Source organism: Lytechinus pictus, chromosome 15 (assembly GCF_037042905.1).
Source record: "Lytechinus pictus isolate F3 Inbred chromosome 15, Lp3.0, whole genome shotgun sequence".
Lineage (NCBI taxonomy): Eukaryota > Metazoa > Echinodermata > Echinoidea > Temnopleuroida > Toxopneustidae > Lytechinus > Lytechinus pictus.
The window spans coordinates 20,345,401-20,368,252 of record NC_087259.1 but is presented as its reverse complement, the minus strand read 5'-3'; positions in this window follow the sequence as shown (position 1 = coordinate 20,368,252).

Genomic DNA, 22,852 nt, shown 5'->3' with positions numbered 1-22,852 from the left:
TGGAGAATGACAATAACAGAAGTAACGCATCATCCTGAATAGGAACCAATCACACATAAGGAGTCTTACAACATAAATATTCATGATTCAGTCAACCAAGAGAGAGGAGGGGAGTAATTAACATAGCTGAGAGGACCAAGAGATAAAGGAATTTGATAACAAAAGGAATGATCAAGTGTAGGGTGCAAGGGATGAAGGATGGATGAGGATAACAAAGGAGATGGGGATAACAAAGATAAATGAGGATAAAAGGCAAGAATGCTGATGGACACTGAAGAAAAGGGGAGAGTAAATTAGGGTTATTTTGGAGTAGAGCAATGTCCTGAAAATGAGAGAGGGGTTAAAGAACTCTGTGAACTCTGGCTTAAAAGTAATGAACTTGTAACCAAAACAAAAATAGATAAACAAAACTGCAATAAACCTGAATAATGTACAAATTAGTTCCCTAATTAATATTCCTTTCTCCAAATAAAATGTCCTCATTTTAGGATCTCAAATCAAATTTTAAGTAAACATGGTCATGTATAAACTATAAAATAAAAGTACATAGAAAATGATTTTCAAATCTGTAAATCATTCATATGACAATATTCCATCAGAATATTCAAGTCATGAAGGACGCAAGAGATCATTTCATGATAAATTTAGATCCTATCAAGATAAAATTAAATAAGATCCTCGTTCTATACCTGGATCTATTCAGACTAATAACTTTATTTCTTTTTTTTCTGTTTGTATATTTCTCTCATAAACGTTTCATTAACCAAAAATACAACATTTTGACATGACAAACTTGTCCGTAATAGTACTCTTTTTTTCCCTTCAAATTTCAGTAAAAAAATCATGCAATAAATTTCTTCCTTTTCCTAAGAATATTAAAATCCTGTCTCAGATATGTGCATACATGTATGATATATATTTCATCATTTCCATTGAATGTCATATTTTGAAAACATTACACAAAATAAGTGGGCAAATAAATTATCAAAGGTAAATGATTTTCATGATAAAACGGGATTCCAATATTAAATCAATTATATTTTTTTTCTTTTTTTTTCAATTTTGTATTTTAACATTAAGGCAAAGTCTATGAGAATCTTATATAACATATACTCAAACATGTGACTATTGTCCTTTAACAAGTTCCAATTTTATCAAAATAAACAAAGTTTTTTATGTGAATGAAACTGTTAAAATAATAGGAATATATATGAATATAATTTGAAATATCGCAATCACATAATTGTTCACATGTGGTCAAATGAAAATTAAATATCACTTCGTGCGGTTTGGTACTCTAGCATACTATACACATGATTAAGTCTTTTCTCTTTTCCGTAAATCTTTGTGGGCTTTAAATGCATTTGTCTTTTTTGAATTACATCTTTCATATCAATACAAATATAATTTCTTATAACTCTACTTCGAACTTGATCAACAACACACTTTTTCCTCACTAGGTCTTGTAGAGTAGTCATAATATAATCATAGACCTAAATACTACTGATCTCTGTTTCAAGTATAGAGTTATTCTTCACCTTTTGTAAGACAAAGAAATACATTATTAACAATAATTGATCAATTTGGTAGATCAGTTTGTAGTATTGACCAAAGGCATCTCTGTATTAATGCATACGCATATCGGTGAGCTACACCATTTTGTAATATATGTATTTACATTTAAATTATTCAAAAATTTCTAATCTATTTGTCAAAATTTGTCAAAATTGAAAATATGTTAGATAAAGAATATCCATTTTTTTTTTTTGAATTTTGGCATCAAATGAAAATATCAATTATTAATTCACACGAAAGTAAAGTTATAAAAATACATATCAATATTAAATGTTAAATCTCAATAAACATGTAATGTATCACAAACATATGTATAATAGTGTCACTCATGAAGACGTCGACTATCAGTTCATATCACTTGGCTGCATGTAAGTGTCCATATTGACTTTATGAACATCAGTTTTTAAATCATTTCTATTTCACTTCTCCTGCTTCCAATTTCAATTTTTGTCTCAAAACGTCCATGTCGCTAGATTTTCTTCATCGAATATCATCTGCTATAAATAAGTTCATAATTTCTCTGTTGTCAAGGATGAGTTCATATCAATATCAACCATAGTTTTCTGCTGGCGTCAACAAGAGTTTATATCAATTCATATTTCTCTGCTCTGTCGATGAGATATAAATTCATTTCCTAGACGGAGCTGTGCATTGTCTTGATTCTTGAATTTGTCGACATTTATCATAAATTCTACATGTCAATGATTATCACATATTCAAACTTTTGTCATTTTTGGGATGCATCTAATCTCTTAGGTTTATGAACGCTACGTCCTGAACGCGTTTTGTAGACCGTCGACTGTCGCGAAACTTCGAAAGTTGCGGGTCGATCTACTCTCATTTGGGATGATGCTCGAAAAGGCGGAGGAGGAATGTGGTGTGCCTTGGTTTGGTTAGGTACCGTCTGGCGTGATGTTCTTCTGGACGATGCTTGGGGTCCAGACGATGTGGGCCTCTGTTGTGGAGTAATTTCTTCTGTTCCTCGTCGTGGATCATCATGTTTTGAGCTTGAAGGTTGCTAAAAGTTGTCTGGCATGGGCCTCTGGGATTGGGTTTTGCTTTGCTGCTGGTCCGACTCATTTGACCATGAAGGTTGGCAATAATCATCTTCTCCTTGACGTGGTAGGGATTGGACTGGTCTCTGTTGTTGGTTAGACTCATTTGACCATGAAGGTTGGTCAAAGTTGTCTTCCCCTCGATGTGGTATGGATTGGTCTGGTTGTTGATGGACATTCTCTGATCTCCGCAAGCGGCTTGGCTCGTTTGACCTTGATGGTAGGTCAAATTCACCTTGCCTCTGAAGTAGGGAGTTTTCATCATGGTTAGAATGAAGAGAGGATGTGCCTGGTCTTTGCTGTTGGTCAGGTTTTTCTGGAATCTGACGTAAGAGAGATTGGTCAGACACAAGATGTGGGGATGTTGCTTCTTCCTCAGAGAGTGACCATTCTATACTGAATGATTCCTGTGGTTTGGATTTGTGTGGTCGAAAAGATGGAGTCTCAGTTGTTTTCGGTTGGGTAGAAGTCCGTGGTCGTTGGAGTGAACTTCTGGAGCGAAACATTTTCAATCTGTTGTGGTGTACAACTTTTGTCTTCGTCTCATCATGAATATCAGATATCTTGTAATTTAGTCCATCATGTGAGGAAGAGATTATTTCAGAGGGGCCTTTTCAGTTTGGTTCAAGCTTGTTTCTGGAATTAACTGGATCGTGTAGCCATACTAGATCTCCAGTACTGTACTTGGTCAGTCGTAGTTTACGATCGTAGTCATCTTTCTGCATTTGTTGAGCTTGATATGTTTGTTGTTGAGCATGAGTGAATGCTTTCTTCAATCGGCTCTGCAGATTGGTCACATACTCTTGTGGTGATGAGTATGACGGAGGAGGAATAGGAAAGGTTACATTCAGTGGTATCCTTGCTTCTCTACCATGTAGGATGTAATATGGTGACAAACCCGTACTTGAATGGATGCTGCTGTTGTATGCAAGTTGGACTTGGGATATATGGGCATTCCATTCGCCACCATTGTCAGCAAGGTATTTGGCTAACTGTTCCTTGATTACTCTGTTGGCTCTTTCAACTAGGCCCGCTCCTTGGGGATGATATGGAGATGATCGTGTCTTTTTGATGCCAGGTTTTTTGTCCTCGAAGAAATGTTTAGCTATGGTTGGTGCCGTCTGATCTTTCATTGGGTAGATATTTGTGTACTTGCTGAAATGATCAGCAACTACCAGTATATATCGGAAGCCTTTTCTGGAAGTTGGGAGCTCTGCAATGTTGGCAAATACTTTCTGGAGAGGACGCTCCGTGGTGATATTGTGAAGAGGTGCTCGGTACTTGGGATTTGGCAATCGCATCGACTCACATGCTGCACAAGTCTGGCAATAGTTCACAACATCTCTGTGCATAAATGGCCAATAACAAGTGGATTTGGCCCTTTGAAGTGTTCTTCGGGTACCAAAATGCCCGGCAGCTGGATCACCATGTAGTTGGTTGAGAACCGTTGGGACCATGGAGTGCGGTACTACTGCTTGGAATGTAGCTTCACCAAGATTATTTAGTATCCGGCGATAGAGGATGCCATTGACGATGGTCAGGCGATGATAGTTCCATAAGTACCGTCTCATACCGGGAGTTTCTCTGCGTATTTCTCTGGTTGTGGGTTGGTAACCATAAGTCAAATATCTAACTACTGCCTGTATATCTTTGTCTTGTTGTTGATGTAGGCGTAACTCATTATCTTGTCCTGAAAGACTGGAGTTTTGGGGGTGTCGGTAGATTCAGCTTCAGTTGATACTTTAGGTGGTGCAGGCATAGGTGTGTCAATGGTCCGGTTTTCTTTACTCATGGCTTGACGAGAGGCTGAACGAGTCTGTACCATGTTACATGTATGCTCTGCTTGGTTGGTAACTTCAGTTGGTATTGGGCTGTCTTCTAGTACATCTACCAGGTTAACGCTCTGCTCACAGGATGATGGTCGCCGGGATAAGGCATCTCCGTGGCTATTTTGACGGCCTTTCCGGTGTTTGATTTGGAAAGTGTGTGCACTGAGTTCGACTATCCATCTGGCTCGACGACCTGAAACATCGTCTTGAATTGGTACTCTGTTGTAGCCAAGGATTGGTTTGTGATCTGTGAAGATAGTGAACTCTTGTCCTCGCAGGTAGTGTCGAAAATGGCGGACGGATGCAACAATAGCCCATAACTCTCGGTCGTAAGTTGACCATTCCTGTTGGGTGTTATTAAGCATTTGACTGAAGTAGGCGACTACTCGTTCTTTTCCATTCTGAACCTGGGAGAGTATGGCACCTATGGCAGTGAGAGAGGCGTCTGTGGATAGAATGAAGTCGGTTGAGAAATCTGGGTATGCCAAAAGAGGCGGATTGGTGAGAGCTCTTCTCAGTGTATCGAAGGAGTCTTCACACTCTTCTGTCCAGGTGAACTTTGTTCCTTTGTGGGTGAGCTTGGTCAGTGGAGAGGCGATCTTTGAGAAATCTTTGATGAATCGCCGATAGAAGGAGGCTAGTCCAAGGAAGGATCTGACATTGGTAGGGTTCTCTGGTCTTGGCCAAAATGCTACTTTGTTGATGTTGTTGGGGTCAGGAAGTACACCATTAGCATTGATGACGTAACCCAGGTATGTAACTTCCTTACAAAAGAACTGACACTTAGATGGTTTGAGTTTAAGTCCGGCTTCTCTGAAGCGTTGGAGTACTTCATGGAGATTGAGTAAGTGTTCGTCAAATGTCTTTCCCAGTACAATGCAATCATCTAAGTAGATTAAGCAAGTAGACCAGTGGAGACCGTGGAGTACTGCTTCCATCAGGCGTTGCAACGTCATCGGGGCATTGACTAGACCGAAGGGCATAACATTGAAATGATACAGCCCTGTACCTGTTGTGAATGCTGTCTTTTCCTTATCATCAGGATTGAGTGGAATCTGCCAGTAACCACTAGATAAGTCCATGACAGAGAAGTAGGTTGAGGATGATAGTGCATCAATGGAATAATCTTGCCTTGGGATTGGGTGTGAGTCTTTTACAGTCACTGCGTTTGAGGCACGATAATCTACACAGAATCTGAACGTATTGTCTTTCTTCTTAACCATTACTATGGGGCTTGCCCAGGGGCTATGACTTTCTTCAATTATTCCTCTGCGCAGTAGATCATCCACTTGTGACTGGATTTCCAATCGCATGGCTGGTGAGGTCCGGTATGCTCGTTTCTGGATTGGTACCTCGGTCATTGTGTTGATGTGATGGTAGGATGAGTCAGTCTCGCCAATATCGTCAGATGACGAACTGAAAACATCATATTTGGAGAGTAGTTTCTCTGCTTTCTCTCTTTGACTTGGAGTCATATCTGAAGTAGGGAGCATGGAGGCAACTTTAAGTGATTGTTTGGGTTTTTGTGTGCTTGCAACAAGACTATCAACCATCTCGTACTCTTCTTGAATTTCACCCGTCATAGAGTAAAACTGGCCAAGATTGGTGTCGGCTGGTATCTCGACAGCATCTTGTGATGGGTTGATGAGTCGAATGAGGATGAGACCGTCCTGAGGTCTAGAGAGACTTCTAGCACTTGCAACTTGTAGATGTAATTGAAATTCAGGTTCAAAGATACCATCATAGTTGGCATGGGCGGAAATCCCAGGGGGGACAGGGGGGACGCGTCCCCCCTACCATTTTGGAAAGGGGGGGGGGACATAATATCAAATGTCCCCCCTACTATTTGTGGTCTTTTATTATGAAAAAAAATATATAATTCAAAATCGAAACTATACACATGTATCCTCGAATTTCGAAATATATGTAAACAGATAGTTTTTATTAAGAACTTGGATAGGAAAACAAAAGGCATACCGGCCCGACTATTCTCGTACTCGCATCTAGCCCTATATACCAGCCAAAGAGTGATGACATTGATGACATCGATGGCCATTGTCAATTTCATAACTAATAAAAATGACGAAAAAAGAAAATCGCCTCTGGATGCTTATAAGTAAATTTAGAGCATAGATGGTAGACGAGAATGTTCCATAACCCGTAAAAACATATCTTTGTTTAACCAATTCATTTTCCCTTTATTCCAAATATACTTGGAATATAAGAATATTTTCATTGTTCGCGTACTCGGTAAAAAGAATAGTTTTCATCAGTTATGATTAATCCTTCGCAGTGAATTTTAACTATGTTTAATCCCCCAAAATTTGTTTTTAAATACTCTATTAACGAGACTTTTATATTCCATTTTTACACAAAATTCCTGCCGCGGGAGGGTCATCATAGGTATATCAAGGGGGCGAAGCGGCGGTCCGCCCCCTATTGGCGGCGCAAAATAGGAAGGTGAGGAGAAAAATGAGAAGATAGGACGAGGAAGAAAATTAAATGATGGAAGGGGAGGGGAGTAAGTGGAAAAAAAGAAAACTTTCAGGTCATAGTATATAAATAAAGAATTCGCTCGCGCTTTGCATAATACACAGCCATCTCTTTATTTCAAAACGTGCTTATTTTTTTTCTTCACTTTTTAGATCGAAATGTATAAAATCAAATCATTTATTAAGGAAGATATCCATCTTTTTCATAATTTGTAGGTTAAAATCTTCACTTTTTAGATCGAAATATATAAAATCAAATCATTTATTTAGGAAGATATCCATCTTTTTCATAATTTGTAGGTTAAAATCTTTTAAAAAAAATTAGCTCGCGCTTTGCGCTCGCATTGCTTATTGAGATAAACTGCTTGTTCTTTATTTCAAAGTGCTTGAAAGATCCAGTTTTCAGATCTGAATATAAAAAAAAATCATTTTGCGCTTCACGCTGGCATCAGTAATATGGTTAATTCAGAAACTATCCCGTTTATTGCTATAAGGTGAAAAGAAGATGACTGTTTTTGTCGGAAAATAAAAAAAAAATCAGGATACGCTTCGCGCTCACATTAAAAAAAAATTTGTTAGATACCTACCCTGTCCTTGATTTTAAAATATGCTAATAATACAAATTTTTAGGCCGGAAATGACATATCTTCAGCACACACTTCGGGCTCGAATCTAATATTGTTTAGTAAAATTCCTATCATGTTCATGATATGAACAAGCGTGACGATTGTCCAGTTTTTAGGTTGGAGAATACAAACTTTCACCTCTTACTTCGCGCTCGCATTAATTGTTTAGATTCCTATCCTGTTCATATTCTTTTTAAGGTGCTATGAATGTCCAGTTTTTAGGTTGGAAAATAAAAAACTTTCACCTCGCGCTCGCATTCATTGTTTAGATTCCTATTCCGTTCATTATTATGTGCTAAGAATGTCCAGTTTTTAGGTTGGAAAATAAAAAACTTTCAGCTCGCGCTTCACGCTCGAATTAATTGTTTAGATTCATATCCTGTTCATATTCTTTTTAAAGTGAAATGAATGTCCAGTTTTTAGGTTGGAAAATAAAAAACTGTCAGCTCGCGCTTCACGCTCGCATTAATTGTTTAGATTCCTATCCTGTACATATTCTTTTTAAAGTGCTATGAATGTTCAGTATTTAGGTTGGAAAATATAATGATTTCAGCTCGCGTTGAATTCCTATTCTGTTTATGATTTGAAAAAGTGTTACGAATGTCCAGTTTTTAGGTAATTCCATCCTGTTCATGATTTAAAAAAGTTTTACGAATGTCTAGTTTTTAGGTTGGAAAACCAACAACCTTCAGCTCGTGCTTCGCGCTCGCATTAATGGTTTAGGTAGGTTCGAATTTAGTTCATGATAACAACAAATGTTCAGATGGTTCAATTTCCAGGTCACAATTTATGAAATATCAACATATTTGGGCTCGCGCTTCGCGCTCGCATTATTTATTGAGGCCTTTCATCTTTAGTTAGGAATACCTTCCCTCTTCGAAAAATGGCTATAAATATATACATATATATATAATAAACACAAGTTCACAAGGTTGACTGGAGGTTCATCAAATTTATTTGCAACTCTGAGTTTCACGCAACCTACGTGAGGTGCGATCTTCAGGCATATATATATATATATACATATGTATGTGTGTGTGTTTGAGTTAGTAATTCTGTAGAACATAAACACGGAAAACTCAATTGTGTCCCCCCTACCTTCAAGGAGAGATTTCCGCCCATGATAGTTGGTGGGGATGACATCGACTTGTGTCGATACCAATCTTCCATTTACATGTGTCTCGCATGAAGGAGGGATGACTGCTTTTCCCACTAGACACACGTTACACTTCAACGGGGTTTGGTATTGGTGCTTGTTCACAAGAGGTTTATTCATTCCTGGCATGCTGAAGGTTGTCGTGGAGATAGAGGCGTCATACTTCCAAAAGAAGTCCCATCCAATCATGACCTGGTGTGAAATGTTTCTGGCGACAACAAAGGTGTGCTGTCTTGTGGTGTTCCCTAGATGTAAGGATGCCTCAACAGTACCCAGAATGTCTAAGGGGTTTTTCGTTACTGAAGTAGCTGTCATGGCTGACTTGGTGAGAGGACTCCTATGATGTTTTGGGATAGATTCCAAAAAGTCACTGTTAATGAGCGAAGTGTAGGAACCACAGTCTACGTAAGCTAATACATAGGTATTTGCTATGATGATTGGGATGTAGGGTGGTATTTGCTCACTTGATGGATCATGGCTTCTGTTGGTTTGGGTCGTTGACGTAGCAGCTGTTGACTGGCCCTCATCATCAACTAGTAGAAGTTTTCCGGCCTTGAGTCTGCAAATTGGACATGACGACTAGGGCGAATATTCTCTTGGGGTTGTCTGTCATCTCTTCTTGGGGAGTATCGGCGGTTGTCATATCTGTCGCTTGCATTGCCATACCCTTGAGAATATCTACTCGGAAAATGTTCATTGGTTTGGCGTTGATGTTGGTAGGGGTGGGTATGAGGACTTGGGGATCTGCGGCGATATTCTGGTCGTGGACTTTTTTTTTTTTTCTTTTTTGAATCTTTATTGCTTCAATAAAACAAAATATATGTACAATATTCATCGTGTACAACAAGATACATCAAGATACATCAATATTCATCGTAATGAAGATAAAGTGTAAAATACATAACAAATACAAGCTAGTCTCAACTTGGTTCAAAATTAGTAAAAGGTCTCCATTTTTTATAATGTAGCATCTCCTTGCCCTTTTTGAAAGCAATAAACTTTTCAACATTTTCAACAAATTTCAACTCATTTATGAATATAGCTAACGAAAGTTGTCCTTCTTGACATTTTGTTCTGAAAATGAAGTATTTTGCAAATAAAATTATTGTGTTTGAGAGATGTTGAAACTTACTTGGAACACCAAAACATATGTCAATATTTGAAAATTTGTGATAACTTATATTGTGGAAATTCAACCAAGTATTTACCTCCGTCCAAAACTTAGAAACAATAGGGCATAAACAGAATAAGTGTATCAACGTTTGTGGTTCAGTTTTACAAAAATTACACAATGGTGAATTCTTCACACCTATCTTAAATAAATACTCATTAGTTGATATACGACGGTGAATAAACTTATACTGGAACATTCTGATTTTTGAATCCAAAGTAACCCAGTTAGTAGTCAAAAATCTATTTTGCCATTGGATCAGAAGACTTAGATCTACATTTAAATCATTCGACCATTTTTCACACTGGTTGGTATCTGATATATCTAAACAATGTTTTTTTATAAGCGTTAAATAGCAGGATTTAGTTACCTTCTTATAACTTATAAATCTCTTTAAACTATTTACATCGTCGGAATCATCATTTGTAACACTTGATCTTAAAGTATTTTTCCATTCTTTTCTAAAACAAGAAATCAATGAAAAATATTCCAAATAACATCTTTTAGGCAGATTGAAGTCGTCTTGAAGTTCATGAAAAGTTTTAAATAGTCCATTGTTCTTTATAATATCTTTTACATATAAAATACCTGCTTCAAACCATTGTTCAAAAAATATCGTTTTACCGTCTATTTTAATATAAGAATTATTCCACAATGATTGATTAAAAATATCTTTATATTTAACTGGGTTGAAGTATCTGTAATGAGACCATGAAGTTAAAACATCTTTCCAAAAATTATTCAAGCGTTTATCCAAATCTTTACCTGTAAAGTTACATTGTAAAATATAATCACCGCCTATCTTATTCACATTTATATAAAATAACATCTTCCAGTTACCTTCGTTTTCTTTGTCTAAAATTCTTTTGACCCAAGCTATTTTCAGTGCCTGACAAAAAGTTTCTGTATGAATCATTTTCAAACCACCATCACCTATATCGTTATACAATATTTTTCTTTTTATACGATCTTTCTTATTACTCCAAATAAATCGAAAAAGTTTACTTTGGAGAGAATCAAAAAAATGTTTTGGTGGATTTCGAATAATGCTAAATAAATATACAAATTTTGGAATTATTAGAGATTTGATGACAGTTATCTTCCCAGCTAATGATAACGTTCTCATATTCCATACTTTCAGTAGATTGTCAGCCTGTTGTATTTTATCATCAAAATTTAAATGGTATATGTCCAATTCATCAGAAACAGGTATTTTTATTCCTAAGTAAGAGAATGCGTCTTTTACCCATTTAACTTTACTTTCTTTGAAATTATTATTTTTAGCACTATCTAGCCGTATTACGTTACTCTTTTCTATGTTTATGTTTAAACCTGATATATTTCCAAAATGAGTTAGGATAGAACAACAATTTTCAAGATTCTTCTCCGTAGCTGATAAGTATATGATTGTATCATCTGCGTATTGGCTTAATCGTATTTCTTTATGTCCAACCTGAATCCCTTGTATCTCTTTAGATTGTCTTATCAATGCCCCTAAAATTTCGGCCCCTATTAGAAAAAGATATGGGGAGAGTGGGCACCCCTGCCTTACCCCTCTCTCGATATAAAAAACCGGGGAAGAATATCCATTATTAAGAACACAGCTTTCAATATTATTATATAAGGTTCGAATCCATCTTACACAGTCTTGTTTAAACCCAAATTTTTCGAGGCATTTAAATAAAAAGTTCCATTCGATGGAGTCAAAGGCTTTTTCAAAATCAATTGAAAAAGCTAATCCAGGTCGTTTATTTTCCTTACAATATTCCAACATATCTAATAATAAACGAATATTTTCTCCTATATATCTCCCTTTCATAAATCCTGTTTGGTCTGCTGAAATTATCGAGGGTAATACTTTTTTTAGTCTGTTTGCTATTATTTTTGCTAAAATTTTGTAGTCAGTATTTAAAAGAGAAAGGGGTCGCCAATTTTTTAATTGTGTTGTGTCCTTCCCAGACTTAGGGATCAAAGTTATAATGCCTCGTCTCATAGAAGAGCAAAGTTCACCATCGCTATAGCATTTGTTAAACAGTTTACATAAAGTACCCTTAAGCTCATTCCAATAGCATTTGTAAAAGTTAGCAGAAAGTCCATCTGACCCAGGGGTCTTATCGTTTGGCGTTGACATCAGAGCTTCAAAGCATTCAATTTCTGTAATAGCGCCTTCACAAACCATAGCTAAGTCTTCTTCTAAAATAGGCAAGTTCAGTTCTTTGTCCCAAAATTCATTGTTACTTAAAGCAGTGTCATTTGACTTGTATAAATTTTCATAGAATTTTTTTTCTTCCTCAAGGATATCTTTTTGCTCCGTTATCAGGTTTTCATCAACAAAAAGTTTTGTTATAAGTTTTTTGTTAAAGTTTCTTTTTTCTAAGTTAAAAAAATATTTAGTATTCTTTTCACCTTCCGCAACCCATAATGCTCTGGTGCGGACCATTACTCCTTTAATGTAACTTTCATGAAGATTTATCAAATCAGCTTCCTCACATTTCATACGTTCTTTTAGTTCTTCATTATTTGGATCTTGCTGTAATAATCGTCTAAAAAAATCAATGTTTTTTGTCTTTTTTTCTATTTTCTGTTTTCTTTCATTTTTGTCATATTTGGAAATTGTGATTACTTTTTGTTTAATATGATATTTAAAAAATTCCCATGTTTTTGTAACATCAGATATGTCATTTTCCTCTAAAAATGTTGTTCTTGTTGTTCTTATGTCGTCTTTTATACTTTCATTCATAAGCAGTGAGTTATTTAATTTCCAAAATCCAGGCCCTCTCCTTGGAACCAATCTATTTATTTTGATACTGATTGCCGAATGATCGCTCCGATAACCATATTTCATATCACATTCATCAATAAAGTCTCTCAATGAGCTGGATATTAGAAAAAAATCTATTCTGCTTTGAGAAAAATTAGACTGCCATGTGTACTGAATCTTACACGGATTCATGTCTCGCCATATATCAATTAGATCGTAATCACGTTTTAAAGTTTCGATGCAATCAAATGATTTAGGGTGATATTGTTTTGAGGTTGGATTTCTATCTAAATGTGGGTTTTGAACTAGATTCCAATCACCTCCAATAATCAAAGGTTCAAATGCATAATCTCTTACCATTTCATGTAAAGTAATAAAAATATTGTTATTATCATTATTTGGACCGTATATATTCACAACTGAAAAAGTAGTTTTACCATATGTAATATTCAAAAGAAGGATCCGTCCTGCGTCATCTTTTTGTATTGAACAAACTTTAAAATCAGCATTTGGTTTAAATAGAGCACAGACACCTGCACTGGACGATTTTCCATGTGAAAAATAACATTTGGATCCCCACTTACTTGACCAATATCTTTCAACTTCGGCGGTACTATGAGTTTCTTGTAAAATAAAGATATCATATTGTGTATTTCTTAACCAATCAAACATACATCTTCTTTTTACTTTGTCTCTGAGACCTCTAACATTCAAAGAATATAGCTTTATATCAAGACTTGTCTCTTCCATCATCATAATATATAAGTCTCATTGTATCTTCAATTGTACACATTGTATATTTTAGAACTTGATGAAGCAGTATATTAAGCATGTATAGGTATAAAAAGAAATAAAAGCTAAAATAAGATATTAACATATGTACATTACTCAAAAATATTAAGAAAACAATTTTGAAAAGAGGATTCGGCAAATCCTTCCTGATTGATCTGTCCATCATCAAAACGGAGTGTAAAAGGAGCATTCTTTGTAACGCATAGTATAGGCCTAATATTACCACGCTTACCATGAGAATGTAAACAGTGAAGAAAGAGGATTCTCTTTTTGCATTATTATTTTTGTTTAACTTCAAATAAAGATTATTAGTAAACAAAAAGAAAAAAATTAGTTTACGTCCGCCGGATCGCTTGCATTGCCATACCCTTGAGAATATCTACTCGGAAAATGTTCATTGGTTTGGCGTTGATGTTGGTAGGGGTGGGTATGAGGACTTGGGGATCTGCGGCGATATTCTGGTCGTGGACTTGGCGATCGAGATCGTTGATCCTGTCTGTGCTGACGGGAATATCTAGCTTGGGGACTAGATGGAGGATGGTGATTCTGTCGGTAGTCATCCTTTGATGTAAACCTTGGCATAGGGCTTGGTGATCTATACCGGCTCATACTCTGTCTATCGAATGGCCTGTGTGTGTAGTGTTGGGAGTATCTTGAGCGATGGTTTGGTGAGGCAGGGTGGTTGTCTCTGGGACTGGAAAATCTCTGAGTGTGTTTAGTCTGCTCATCACTTGGCTTGCTGTGATGTTGTGAAAAGTTCAGTTCCTCAAATTTTCTTTCCAGTTCGTCTAATCGCTTTAGGACTTGGAGATAGACGATATCTTGCTTAGGCGTTACTTCTGTTGATGCTATGATGGCGTTTGTTGTTGGAGAAAGTTGCTCGCTTGCTCTTTCTACTCTAAGGGCAATGTTCAATGCATCAGATAGTGTGGTTCCACCCATCTCGTGAATCTTGACTTGTCGCTTTGGGTCAACTCCAGCGAGAAATCTCCTAAATGCTTCACCATTTTTCGCTTCAGCGTCGTATTTGGGGAAAGCTTCTCCTACCATTGTAATGATGGCTGATGCGTAGACTTCAATTGGCTCATTTGGTAGTCGCTTTCTTGCAGTAATACATGATCTGAAGGACTGCATATACTGAGTTCTACCAAAGACTTGGGAGAGTTTGTCTCTGATTTTGGCAAAGTCTTTCTTTTCCGATTCAGGGAGACCTTCCCACATGATGAAAGCTGGTCCAGATAATCGTGCTGGCAATAGTATGTGCCTTTGATCAGAAGCATTCGGGATAAATTCAGTTGCCAGTTCAAAACGTTTTATCCACTGGTGAAAGTCTTTACCCTCTTCACCAGAGAAAATCTCGGGTAAATCCATTCTAAACGTACTCATTGCAAATGAGCACAATGTTCTGACTGCTATGAATTAATTATAGTATTCAAAACAGTGATAGGTTAATGTGGCTATAAATATCTCAAGATGTAGGGAGAATTGTCTAATACACAGCAACCATGTTGAAAAAAATTGAGGTAAGCTGATTCAAATAGTGCAGATACAGCTGACAAATTTAAGCAGATAGCTTATGTGACTGTTCTACAACTAACTGCAAAATGAAGTAGGGTGTAGCTACCTTCTACATGAAGTAATGTATAGCAAACTGCAAAATGAAACAGGCTGGCATAAACTTGCAGACATGCAATTTAAAATTTGCTGTATCAATGAGCACATAAAAGGACTATAACATGTATCAGCTAATATCGACATACCAAATTTGAAGGAGGGTGTTGAATGAAGATGCAGACTATCAGCCTAGGTTTGAGATATTGCTCACCGAAGTAGATGAAGGGAGAATTATATCTAAGGCTTGCCAAGCTGATCAAGAAGAAGGGCGAATCATTAGAAGAAGGATGCTTTGCTTGGCTTTACTAGCTTTCCTTGAAGAAGGGAGATTCACAATTTATTGCTCGAAGAATAATTCTGTCTGCAAAACTTGTCTGTTGAGTTGGAGTACCGCTGCCACCAGTTGTAGGAGCTGTATTTTATATTTTATTAGCTCTAAGTATACGCGGGTTCTTCCAACACAGAACAAGAACAGATGAAGAGGTAGATGTTGCTGGTTTGAAGGTCTGTGCTCAACTGCCTTAGCTTGGCAGGGCATAATTTATTCTTCATTTCCTCTCTAGGCTTTCTTTGCACAAGGTACTAGATTTCAATACATATTCAAATTAACTTGGAGAATGACAATAACAGAAGTAACGCATCATCCTGAATAACAACCAATCACACATAAGGAGTCTTACAACATAAATATTCATGATTCAGTCAACCAAGAGAGAGGAGGGGAGTAATTAACATAGCTGGGAGGACCAAGAGATAAAGGAATTGATAACAAAAGGAATGATCAAGTGTGGGGTGCAAGGGATGAAGGATGGATGAGGATAACAAAGGAGATGGGGATAACAAAGATAAATGAGGATAAAAGGCAAGAATGCTGATGGACACTGAAGAAAAGGGGAGAGTAAATTAGGGTTATTTTGGAGTAGAGCAATGTCCTGAAAATGAGAGAGGGGTAAAGAACGTTGTGAACTCTGGCTTAAAAGTAATGAACTTGTAACCAAAACAAAAATAGATAAATAAAACTGCAATAAACCTGAATAATGTACAAATTAGTTCCCTACAGTGTGAATATAACTTGCAGCTTGCGCTATGTGCTCGCATTATTTGATTTGCCAAAGTATATAACAAACTAATCAAAACCCCCCTTTTATGACAGTTTACCCAAAAAAAAATCGTCTCACGATTTGCGCTCGCATTTCTGCACTCTAAAAACACTGAGTAAAATTTTACCCAATATTGAGTAAAAAGGGAACATGCATGTTTGCTGGGTATTTTTTACCCCACATTGGGCAATTTCAACGCAACATTGCGTAAAATTTACCAAATATTGGGTATCTTTTCACCCAACAACAAGCATGTTCCCAATTTACTCAATATTGTGTAGACCTTTTTTTTTAGAGTGTGTTAAACATATATCAACTCACAAATCATATTCATGATTACAAAAATGCTTAAAATATCCAGTTTTCAGGCCTCGGTGTCAACACATTTCACTCACTCATTATGCTTATTACATTAATAGATATGATAATAAAATTTTCATGAATTGTTAATGACTAAATTGTCAATTTTCAGAAAAGAATATCGACGATATCACAGTTTCATATGTTTCATATCGCGCTTAGGAAGAGGAATAATAAAGATGTCATCATTTTCATATGATGACAAAATGTCCTTAGACCTAGAATGTCCAGGTCCTAGGTCAAAATAATAATGAAGATATCAGCTCGCGCTTCACACTCGCGTCATTTATTAAGTGCTTTCCACATCCACTTCGCAATTTCCCTACAGAATGCTTTAGATAGTGCTCAAATTCACCATTTTCATACCGGAATATCAAGTATTTTCCGCTCGCACTTCGCGCTCGCATTGCCTTTTCGATGAGATTCATATCTTGCTCAATATAGGCTGATATGGAGCTTGAAATATCAAGTTTTGAAGTCAATATACAAAATATATTTCATCTCGGGTATCGAGCTTACATTATTTTTAAATTTACCAAATGATTTTTTCAAGTGCTCTGTAAAATTTCCGTTTTATGGTCTAAATATCAATATTTTCAGCTCACGCTGCTCTGTCGCATTATTTGATTTGCATAGGCCTACTTCTTTATAAATTCTTACAAACCGTCCTTAAAATGCACCTTAAACGAATTGTATACCACCATGATTGCCATTTTGTATAGAAAAAACACTGTATTTGATTATGTCTAGTCATATTGTTTGCAATTTAGTCATTTTGGTATTTAATTTCCTCCTTTGATGTATAATTGCTTTCACCCAAGAATAATTCACCCCAAAACACCTTGTAATTTTACCATTATTTAGGGGCCTAAATGGTAAAATTACAAGGTGTTCTTGTGTGTATTATCTTTGCATACAGTTTTTTTTAGCTTAAGTTATGAAGCCACATTTTAATCTGGAATGTGCACCAATTGTTTTATAATTCTTAGCTTCTTGTTTGTTGAATTGTTTTAAAATAACAGGTTTATAGGTCCTACTTGACAGCGTTAGTGTTGATAGTTGCGTTATCGACTTTCAATATTCTACCTATGAAGGTGTCTTTTTTACGTTTTATCTATTTGCCTGATTTCTTTCCTGAAATTAAACCCAAAATAAATATAAAAAACAGATCAGTTGGAATCAGAGATATTCAACATTTGTGATTATTATGACTAATCGTGTTCAATTGTTTTATGAAAACTTAGTAATAGGGCCAGTTTACACATTTTCTGATGTATATATGCATAGCCAAACGGGAGGTTTCGGGTGCAAGCCCCCATTTTTCAAGATGCAGAAGGCGCCGCTAAACAAAAAAGGAAAAAATAAGAAAGTGAGAAAACAGGAGAAAGAGCAATATAAAAGAGAAAGACAAGTTATTAATGTAAGATAAAGTAGAAAATATTTCGAAAACCTGTGCCACCGACCAAAACATACAATGGGTCCCGCTTAATTCTAACATTGATGCTGGAGAGAAGGCCGATTTTCTGGGGCTAATTGCCCAGGGGGTATTGTCCTCGGGGGTAATTGTCTGGGGGGTAATTGTCCTCGGGGGTAGTTGTCCGCGTTGTCCGGGGGTAATTGTCCTCGGGAGTAATTGTCCGGGGGTAATTAACCTAGAACCTTCTAAAAGATGTAGACATGACGAGATCGAAGATCTCGTCATCTTATTCTTTTCACTAAGAGATGTAGACATGACGAGATAATTATTTGAACATCAGGCTGGCACTTTTAAGCTTCCATACACATGATACATTAGATCCCCAACTTATAGCCCGAGTACATTTAAATTAAGAGGTAAATGAACAAAACAAAATATAACAACAACAACAACCAGATTTGATCTATACATGATCTTACAGTGTGTGTAAACAACTAAAATTAAATACAAGTGCGGAAGTTTAATAATTATGCTTTCGAAATAATTTGTACTATGAGTTTTTAGATAGTTATGTGCTCATCAACATAATTAATAGGTGCAAAAATGGTGACAGTGCCTTATAAGCTCGCTTCTTTTATCTAATCGTTTATTTTCGAAAGCAATTTGTGCCCCTCCCTCCCTGAATATATGAGAGAAATTAAAACAACAGCAAACGCCCATGAATCGTGTGAAGAAGCAACAATCATCTTCAAAGGTCAATTCCACCCCAGAAAATGTTGATTTGAATCAACGGAAAAAAAATCAGACAAGCATAACGCTGAAAATTTCATCTAAATCGGATGAGAAATAAGAAATTTTTAAAATCTTCCATTTTCGAATGTAAAAAATAACAACAAAACAGTGATATGCACAACATTGTGATATTCAAATGAGAGAGTGAGAGTCGATGACATCCCTCACTATTTTTTGCTCAGGGAGGAATGAAACGTTGTTTCACATGACAATTAAATAAAACATGTGATATTTCATATAATGCACGATACAAAAGAAATAGTGAGTGGCTAATGTCATCTCTCCCCTCATTTGCATACTGACCGGGATTTGAATAAAACCATTATAACAGTTTTGTGAAATCAAGCGAAATTCAAAATGTCACATTGTTTAAAAATCGGACTTCGATTAAAATTTCAGTGTTATGCTTGTTGGATCTATATTTGTTTATTCATCAAATTTCTGTCGGGGCAGACTTGCCCTTTAACGTTAACATATAAACGTAGACCAGAGCATTCACTTTGTACTGTCGGTCAAATCATTCTTGTTCGATCATAGTGCGTGTATGACGATATAAGCCACTGAGCCTACGATTTTAATTGTATTTTCCCCCATGTTATATTTACAGCTAACTTCGAACGTATGGAAACAGATTTCAAGAACCTGTCTCGTACACTTCAGGAGAGTACCAACATCGAAGAAGCAGAATCAGCAGCGAGTTTCCTATCATATCTTTTCAGCGCCAGTGCTAGTTACTTGCAATATATCAACACAGAAGAGAGTTCTGGGGCACCTCGTGTATCACTGTGGGTATCGGAGAGTTGTGACAAGCATTTTCATGATCTTAGACATGCGCCATCAGACATCTTTTTGTCTCTCATAAGGGGAGCTTCAGATCAATACCTGAAAAAGTTTTCATCAAACAATCGTCAGGGTAATACGGCTGCGAGACAAGTCAATGCCTCGATCCTACGGAATAGACATCAATGTATTCAGAATGATCCTCTTTCCAGCAGGTATGGAGTTGCAGGTCGCAAACTTACCCCAGCCACCCCAACTGCCAAAAGTTCATCATCATCATCATCAGATGAATCTAGTGCGATTCTGTTCCCACTCGGGAAACTACAAGCCAGCCATGCAAGGAAAGTCCCTGGTGAGGGATGTGGCCACTCATTTCCCACGAAGTTACGTCCTCTGCCGCCAATACGAGCGACGGACTCACCAAGTGTCAATGAAACGTCTCTTCGAAGAGGATCCATTGAATATTCCCAGATCCATTCGAAAGAAGTCAAGAACTCGAGTATGCCTGAGGAACATCAGATAAGAGCTGTTGGAAATGATAATTTTGAAGTTGGATCAAAACCCAAACCAGGTATGACTGGGGATTCAGGAAAGGGTCGTCTCCCACCTCGCACAGGCGGCAAAAATCGAGTGCAAGAACCCAATAGCAATCTCTCCTACGAGAAGCCAACAGGACAAAGTGGAGGGGATATGGAATATCAGAGGCACCGTGATTTAAGTTCATCAAATCCTGGTTTCTCTGATGGGGTGAAAGGCATGGGTGTGAAAAGATCTCAGTCGAACCTTTCGAACAAGCAAAACAAAATATGTAGTCAAGATGCAATGGAAGGCAATCAACAAAATGTGCGTTCTAAGCCGGAGGTCACGGCAGCTTCAAACAAACAATCTAGTGACATAAGTGTAATGCAGATGATTGAGACACAGTCAGATCAAACCCGAAACCTAGACTCTACCCGATCCTCTAACAGCCAAGTTTGTCAGGAAGCATACGATAGGAAGCAGAGTTCAAATAGTAACGGTACGGGTACTCCAAGAGAAGCTTCTAACGAAGTAAATGATATACCCGGACTACAGAATACCGGCACAAAGCAGACACCACTTAGAGGAGTAATGAAATCCTCAGGACGTTCTCAGTGTGCAAACGGCATGGATCGACCTTCCCCGTGTGAAAGTTCTCAACCGCCAGGACGAGCCTGTTATAAAGAAGACGGTAGACACGATTTCTTTAAGATGAAATATGGATCAAGGTGTGTAGCACGTTCTCCTTATGGGGGTGAGATCGTGGTTGGGAAAGCTGATAAGATCTTTCGATATGACTGCAATGGTACTGAGGTTCCCGGGGTAGCACCAATCCTCTGTAACGGCCACATCTTCGATGTTGCATATATTAGCAAGGACTGCATCGTCGCTGTTGTTGAAATCAATTCCAAATATCTACTCTATAAATTTCAGCACCAACAACCTGACGTCATGATCGAACTGTATGAAGGTGCAATGCCACAAGGAATTACCCGAGATACAGATTGGCTATACGTATGTGACGCTGGAACCAAGCGTTGCCTTCACAGGTTTACACTCGACACTCTGGAACCCCACGATGAAATCCAATTACCTGACAAGTTTTGTCCATACAAAGTCGGAAACAACGAATGCTACATTTGTATAACCGGCTCTATGGATGGAAAAGAGAAGGTACTTGTGATAGAGAAGGAAAACCCGGAACCTGAGGCTCAGCAAGTGTATGATGTCAAAACTCTCATCAAAGCCGATGCAATTCCAATGGGTGTGTACTGTGGCCAGAAGAATACGATGATGGTACTAAGTAGGGTTGGCAATAAAAGTGGGTACGTTGTCTTTAACAGCAGCAACATGGTGGAGATGGATTGGGCGGATCTCGAATGCAAAAAACCAACAGGTGTAGTCGTGACGAATCGCGGTACTGTAATCATCTCCGCGTTAGACGAAGAACCAAAGACTCTAGCGAAAGGCAAGACCAAGAGTGAACATTAGATTGTACGAACTAAATCTGTGATGTGTTTTTAATCACCTTTACATGTTCTCTGGTATTAGACGAGATTCACTTAAATGCTCATTAAAAAAATATTTTAAACAAAGTTAAACCATTATAGGTGATTTTTTAAATAGGAAAATGATCTCTTGATTCTTCAAATATCTTGATGGGATTTCCAGAGCAAACATTTATTGTTTCGACAGCCCGCTCGACAACCAAAGCATCTGCTTATGATGATCATGATAATCTAGATGGCTTGCCGGTGCACCGTGGGTTGGTACCGAAGACATTTCGTTGTTTTACTTCTTTTTTTAAGAGACATGCATCCCTGTGCATGTGCATGAGAGGATTTTTCTCGGCAGGGTTGTAACCTCGAAGATATTCTTGAGTTTTGATGTACTGTTATAATAGCATTACAATCGATACTGTATCCAACGATTAGGCCTATTGGTGGACCGCTGCCAATTAAATTCGTGTGTCACGTACGTCATCTTTCAAGCTGAACCCTGTTGCAGGCGTTTGGCTAGAAAGCTGAAATCGTTTGGATTTTTTAAAGGCTTTTTGTTTCTCCATCTACAGCCAGCCATCTCGCACACAGTCGGTGTGAAGGACCTATGCCCCATATGATTAATGTATATTACTTCCCCAAAATTGACATAGTATGTCTATGTATATAGCGGAGGGCAGTATACTGTATATCCGACGTGATAATACAACAGTTTTGACGGGGCAGAATTACTGTTATCAATCAAAATCAAATCCTACATAAGCGTCATCATCACCATTATTATTATTATCATAATTATGATCATTATTACCAATACAGCTCCTACAACTGGTGGCAACGGTACTCCAACTCAACAGACAAGTTTTGCAGACAGAATTATTCTTCGAGCAAGAAATTGTGAATCTCCCTTCTTCGAAGAAAGCTAGTAAAGCTAAGCAAAGCATCCTTCTTCTAGTGATTCGCTCTTCTTCTTGATCAGCTTGGCAAGCCTTAGATATAAATCTCCCTTCATCTACTTCGGTGAGCAATTTCTCAAACTTAGGCTGATAGTCTGCATCTTCATTCAACACCCTCCTTCAAATTTGGTATGTCGATATTAGCTGATACATGTTATAGTCCTTTTATGTGCTCATTGATACAGCAAATTTTAAATTGCATGTCTGCTGGTTTATGCCAGCCTGTTTCATTTTGCAGTTTGCTATACATTATTTCATATAGAAGGTAGCTACACCCTACTTCATTTTGCAGTTGGTTGTATGACAGTTACATAAGCTATCTGCTTAAATTTGTCAGCTGTATCTGCACTATTTGAAT